The 6,704-nt window shown below is 39.9% G+C and overlaps 1 protein-coding gene and 1 non-coding gene across 21 annotated transcripts in view; both read left to right on the top strand.

The window, feature by feature from the left end:
• The first annotated feature begins 6,263 nt into the window (after window positions 1-6,263).
• The window catches only part of LOC114294015 (uncharacterized), a 43,525-nt gene continuing 43,084 nt past the window's right edge, over window positions 6,264-6,704 (top strand). For 11 of the 20 annotated variants that reach the window (XR_014331057.1, XR_014331059.1, XR_003640331.2 and 8 more), the window contains exon 1: window positions 6,264-6,703. The gene's annotated coding sequence lies outside the window, so the exon portion shown is untranslated. The remainder of the gene's footprint in view (window position 6,704) is intronic. The other 9 variants (XR_014331069.1, XR_014331068.1, XR_014331066.1 and 6 more) reach the window with 3 other exon arrangements.
• LOC114294241 (U6 spliceosomal RNA) lies at window positions 6,507-6,609 on the top strand. Its single transcript, XR_003640407.2, has one exon. It is a non-coding gene; the product is annotated as a U6 spliceosomal RNA (small nuclear RNA).

The raw sequence follows: 6,704 nt of genomic DNA, 5'->3' as shown, positions 1-6,704 counted from the left end.
CCAGGTGAATTCCAAGCGAGAATTCCGCTACGAAGTTGGCCAATGCTTGAACTTTGATGGCGGTTCGGGGTTAAAACTTGACGTTGAATTGCCCTAACTCGACTGCCCATTTCAGAATTCGGCCGGAGAAGTCTGCCTACTCAAATAAGGCTTCAAAGGGAACTCGGTCAGCACCACGATCGTATGAGCGTGAAAGTAATGTGCCAATTTCTGAGAGGCCATCATTAATGCCAAGGCGAGTTTTTCCAAAGACAAGTATCTCGTCTTCGCCGGGAGCAAGGTTTTGCTTACGTAGAAGATCGGTAAATGTTGGGTGTCTTCTGCCAGGACAAGTACCGCACTAACAGCATGTTGAGAAACAACCAGGTAAAGATAGAGTTCTTCACCATGCTTCGGTGTGACCAAGAGTGGAGCGGAAGACAGATATGTCTTTAGCTCATCCAAGGCTCTGTCACATTCTTCGTTCCATGAAAACTTAGACTTTAAGGGGCGGAAGAAAGGGCGACAACGATCTGATGACCGGCTTATGAATCAGTTAAGCGCGGTTGCCATATCGACAAGATAGTGTGCGTCTTTTGCCAAGTTGGGCTACTTCAATTCCTGTATGGCTTTGATTTGTGAGGGATCCGCCTTGATGCTGTGGTTGGTAACTAGGAAACCTAGGAATTTTCCTGACCCCACGCCGAAGGCACACTTTGACGCATTCTGGAGTAGCTTGTGTTGTTTAAGAATGGCGAACATCTTTGCTAGGTCGGTCAAGTGGTCGGCTTGATGCTTACTTTTGACCATCATGTCATCGATGTAAGTCTACATCGTGCGGCCGAGTAGAGGGGCAAACATTTTGGACACCATTCTCTGGAAGGTCGCCCTGGCATTTTTCAAGCCAAAAGGCATGACTCTATAACAGAATAGTTCCCTTGGTGTTGTGAAAGAGATAATCTCCCGGTCGGGCTCATGCATGGCGTTCTGGTGATAACCGCGATATGCATCTAAGAAACTGAGTTGATTGTGTCCGGCTGTAAGGTCCACCAACTGGTTGATTCTGGGCAAAGGAAAACTGTCTTTAGGGCAAGCTCGGTTCATCGTCTTGTAATCAACACATACTCGCCATTTTCCATTCTTTTTGGGTACCACGACCGTATTAGAAACCTACCGAGGGTAGTGCACTTCTTGGATTGCCCTAGCTTCGAGTAAGTTTTTGACCTCCTCTGCCACTACCTTGGTGTGATGAAGTGTTGATCTCCTCGTTCTTTGAATGACAGGCTGAGCGTCCGGGAAGACATTGAGTTGGTGGCAAATAAAGCTTGGATCGATGCTAGGCATGTCGTAAGGCGTCCATGCAAACACTTCAATATTCGCCACCAAGAACTCCACTAGCTCCAGTCGTTCTTATAGTGTCAAGCTAGATCCCAACAAGAAGGACCTGTCTGGATTGTCTTCGCTGATTCGCACCTCCACCAAATCTTCAATGGCTTTTTTTTCGGCCCTAGTGCTCGCATCATCTGGGACACTTTGATCTTCCAGGCCTTTGATCATTTATACGAAGCCTTTGGCAAGTCGAAGGCCAAGAGGTGCTCCTTGTCCTCCTTGGCAGAAGTAGTTGCCGGGATCTCCTTGCCCCGGTGTTTGAACTCCGGCTTTCACGGTGTAGTCGGCTCAGCTTCCTACACCGTTTACTCGATGCTTAACTCGGCCATAAGCTCGGCAGATGGGTCGGTTGAATGAGCTCGCTTGCTAGCTCGGCGAGACTCAATAGGAGGCACAACTGTGGAAGCAAGGGCAATCACAGTCCTCGAACTTTGACCAACGGATGGTGCTGAAGGAACGCTCGGCAGCTTGGTCGATGTAGCAGTGATTAAGTTCTTGATCCGGCTCCTCTTTGCCATATCTTCTTCCTCGGTCAATCGTATTAAGGGGATGTCTGGTAAGGTTGGGTCAGGTGGAGGAAAAAGAGCCCGGAGGAAGTCTGTCACCTTGCTTCTATGGGGAGCCGAGTAACGATAGGTAGGGACATAACCATGGAGATCGTGGCAATCTCAGTACCGGTATCTCAGTACGGCCCTGATTGCCTCCTCGTTGGGATACTGGTAGTTGGCTTGCAATTCTTTGATAGTTGCAAAACAAAAAAGAAGTGATTAGCCCGGTACAAACAATATTAGTATAATAGATCAGTTAGGAAGATGGGCTTACAAGAAGAACCGAAGTTTTGGCTGATGTACCAACCGGGCACGTCAGCTGCAAGATCTCGGTTAGGCCTAAATTCAAATTGAGCCGGTAGTTCAACTCGGCCACGTCGTTTATTATTCTGAAGGTGTTGGTGGATACTTGAGTGGGAGCTAGCCTGGTACATCTCAAGAATTCACACATGAGGGGCTGCACGGGGAAGCGCAACCCTTTCTCGACCATGCTTAATACGGTGAAGGGGCAAGACTCTAATCTGCTCTACGAATTTATGTCCTCTTCACCGAGCTCTAAGTGTACATTGGCGGGGACACCGTACTCCTCGCGGAATACTGCCAGGGTGTTCGGTGTGTCTACAAGGAAGTGGTAGCGCTCCATGGAGGACCGGCTTGTCCAGCTCGGCAAAATTGGTTTGATTAAGTTTTGCACGGTGGCTGCTCGGTCTTTGAAAGCCCATGTTGTGTGTCTAGTCCCCTAGGACTCTGCAGTGAAAAACCAAGTGTAAGTGATAACGCGGGCGCGCAAACGAGCTCGATCTTAGCTCGGTCACTTTTGCTCAGTCGCTCGAGCGGACCAGATATTAGCTCGGTTGAACGGCTCCGTGCGTTTAATATCTTGGTTTTGCCTCCAGGATTTTCAAACAGAAGACTTGCTCAGTCAAGGCATAATTTTGGATCAAACGGCGATTTCTAACCCGATCAGTTCCATATTTACACTTGTTCATCGCAGAAAATGATAAACAGTGTAGAGGGAAAAATGACGCAAAAACAGTTTTTGAGATCACACCCTAGACTAACTCCATACAGAGCCTAAGGTCTGCTTTCATCGTGTTTTAGACTCACCTAAGGAGGTTGAATTTAAATGCGTGAGAAGCCCAGAAAACATGAAGAACAATATGAATGAGAAAGAGAATTCGAAGAACTAATGAGTTTGGGAGTAAGGATCGGAGTTCCAGGCAAGGAGGTGCTCTGATACGTCAATGGCGAGACCAAGTCCACTAGGGAGATGCTTCGATGTAGGCAAGAGATGCAGAGGCAAGAAATGTAGAAAATGAGAATGTTTACTCAGTGGCTCTGGATTGCTGGATCGTCGAAGTAAGAAGGTGAACAGAGAAGGGAAAGATGTGAACGGGCAAACGATGTATGCATAAGGGGAGAAGAGGCGCCAAAATTTGAAACTGAGAAGACGGGGTGGGGTGGCTGGGTTGGTAGCACAAGGTCAATGAGCAAATGACACGTATCTGTGATAAGACCGGTGTCAATACTGAAGAGTCAAGAAAGTCGAAACGTTGACCGAGCAAGTGATGGAGCCAAGCAAGGAAGTCAGCACGGCGAGCAAGTCAAGGATGTCGACCGAGCAGATTAGTGGTCTTGGCCAAAAAAGGTAATCACGGTCACACTGGTGCGGACAGAATTAAGGGGCAATTGAGAGGGAGATTTCATGAATTGAAACTGGGCCGAGCTAGTCTGGACCGAGCAAAGCTGGGCCAAGCGCAGTTGGACCGAACTAGGTTCATACGGCTACTGGGCGCGCTCGGTCAGGGCCCTGGTCTGGTCCAGTCGAAGCAGCCTTAGATTGTTAGCCCAGTTAATCATATTCGCTCCGCTGAGTTAGACTGGTGTAGTCTTCCACAGATCAGTCTGACCGAGCAGTATCTAGGTCAAAACTAAGAAGGTTGGCTAAGCCGTAGCGAGATCCTCCAGTTAAACTGGACGAATATCACGATCGTGATGTGGTCTTGGTGTGATGGTAAGGAACCGTGCTATTCGTTCGCGCCAAAACCTTTTGGCGGTTTTGTTAGGTGGTGTTTAGCTGTATTTGCGTTGACATATGGGAGAATGAGAGAGGAGAGCAGGTCCACGCGTCCAAAGGTGAATGGATGTAGAGGCGCGCACAAAAGGTATATAAATGGTGCTGCGCCCCCATACTTAGGTCTGGAAGATCTTATGATCACAACTCACCTACCATTTGATCTCCTCTCTTTTCTCTCTCTCCCTGTGTGCTAACTTGACTGTTGGAGGGTTTTTCGACAATACACCGCCGGGTAGCTCACCGTCATTGTGTTCTCAGGTCGATCGGAGCGAAGCACAGCTTGGATATAAGGAGTACGGACATCGACAGATATTTGCACCCCGTACAACTTATATTGTTGTTATTATTATATGTAAATTCCTAATATAGTTATGAGTTTTTCACAAAACAAAGCGTCTTACCTTGTTCTTTATGATTTGACTATTTTTTTTTAATTTCTTTAACAAAAATTTTAATTTTTTTTATTTGTAAAAAATTAAAAACACTTAATTGATTTGCCCATTAATAAATAAAATTTTAAATAATGAATATTGTTCCGTAATTTATGGATTTAAAAAAAAATTGTCACCCATATATGGAATAAGAAAACCTAAGAAAAAAATAATAATAATTTTTGATTATTTATTTATACCCATGCATAGTAAGGTTAATTATGCTAGACTGAAGTTGCATAGTGGTTAGTGGAGATTATGAGTATGGAAACAACAAGGATGGTGATGAGCTTGACCAGAATATTGTTTGAGTGAGTTTTGAAAATATGAATATTACTAAAAAGAATAGTAGATAGTTTGGGTGATGAATTGATTTAGAAAACTAATGTGTGGTTGAGATTAATAAGTTTACTATATAAAAAAAATGAATATGGATCATATATTGTTTTTTTATATATAATTTTGGGTGCTTTTGTATAATTGTCAGAAATTATTCTGATCACATGTATTTATCACATGTTACTTATCATCTGATGTATTATTGCTGTATTATTATAATGAGTTTTATTATTAATGTCTATTATTAATGTAGTAGTGAGATAAATAAAAATATGTTTTGTTATTATTTTTATTGATAATATATTTATTTATTTATTTTTTATAATGTTCAAAAAATAATTTATGTTCATTGTTAGTTTTTGTAGATGAAAAGTTAAAAATAAATTTTAATCAAATTCAAATTACATCTAATTTGAGATTTAAAAAGAAAGTTCAAAAGAAATTATATAATATTAAAATATAAATTTTCAAAAGGATAAGTTGGGGTAAATTTAATGTTAAGCTTAAATCTAATATCACAAGTTAATCCTAATTTATTTTTAAGTAAATCTTATAACATAAGATAAATTATAATTTTGATGCTAGACAAAATTTTAAACTTTACAAGACATAAAAAAAAATTAATATATTGGCAAATGTAATTTACTACTATCATATGATAAATTAAAAATGCAAAACTCATAAGACAAAATGTGTTTATATTTTATCATAAATATAATTTTTGTGATTTATTTTTTAATTTTTACCAATTAAATTATGGCATATATTTGTTATTAAGAACTTAGACTACAAAATTAATGACATAAGAATAATAAAAAAAATTCTTTTATATGTAACTGTGATAAAAATGAATAAAATTTAATTGATTCTAAATCATTTTTGCTACATATTCTGGATAAATTTTATAAAATATTATTTAATTTTAAAAATTAATTTTTGATTATTTATTTATATCCGTGCATAGCATGAGTAATTTATATGCTACTTTTCATGAAGCGAATGTGTGTAATTAAAAATTTGTATATTAAAAAAAATGTATACTAAACTATAATACCACCAATAAATTTTTTTTGTGGGAGTGATTAATATTATATTATAATAACAAATTTTTTTGATATTTAGAAATCGAGTGGAGTCTATCCATATGTCAAATGGAGAAGAAAAAAAAGATAGTTTTACAAAAGATTCATAACGAATCCCCCAAGCAAATTATGTAGATGTGATATTTTTACAATTAACAATCATCTTCACAAATTTTTTATTTCAATTCACAATATGATCATATCATTTTAGGAAAATGTCTCGTAACTCAAATTTTGTGGCTCAAATGGCCAAAACGACGTTGTTTTGGCCATTTTTATGTTGTTCTGTACTCAAAACGACGTCGTTTTGGCTATTTGAGTCACTTTTGAGCCACAAAATTTGAACTACGTAGCATTGTCGATCATTTTATTCAAGTTTTCAATATGTATAAATGGTAGTATCAATTGTTTTTTTTTGTGGGGTTTTAAGTTATTCTTTAAAAAAAAATAAAATTCAATAGTTAAATTATATCACATGATTTTCGGTAATGAGACAAAATTTTGGATCATCACACCCTTTAAATCTGAGAAGTAAATTAATACTGACCGTCCGATTTAGAGAGCTCTTCTTTCAATAGTTTTGGGCTTTGCTCTTTGTCCCACATCGACAAAACAAAGAGCCATTGAGAGCCTGATAAAGAATCGCGTAAGGGGAGAGAGCGTCCCTTCGGGGACATCCGATAAAATTGGAACGATACAGAGAAGATTAGCATGGCCCCTGCGCAAGGATGACACGCACAAATCGAGAAATGGTCCAAATTTTTTTTATTTTTTTGCCCTCATTCTCATACGTTAATTTACGGATATGCCCCTCTCAGATTCGAACCATTCCTGGACCAGCAAGACCGTCAGGGAAAGG

This window comes from Camellia sinensis, chromosome 5, assembly GCF_055761805.1.
Source record: "Camellia sinensis isolate YWXY chromosome 5, ASM5576180v1, whole genome shotgun sequence".
NCBI classification, from domain to species: Eukaryota; Viridiplantae; Streptophyta; class Magnoliopsida; order Ericales; family Theaceae; genus Camellia; species Camellia sinensis.
The sequence above is the reverse complement of the archived record's forward strand: the minus strand, read 5'-3'. Positions and strand labels throughout refer to the sequence as shown.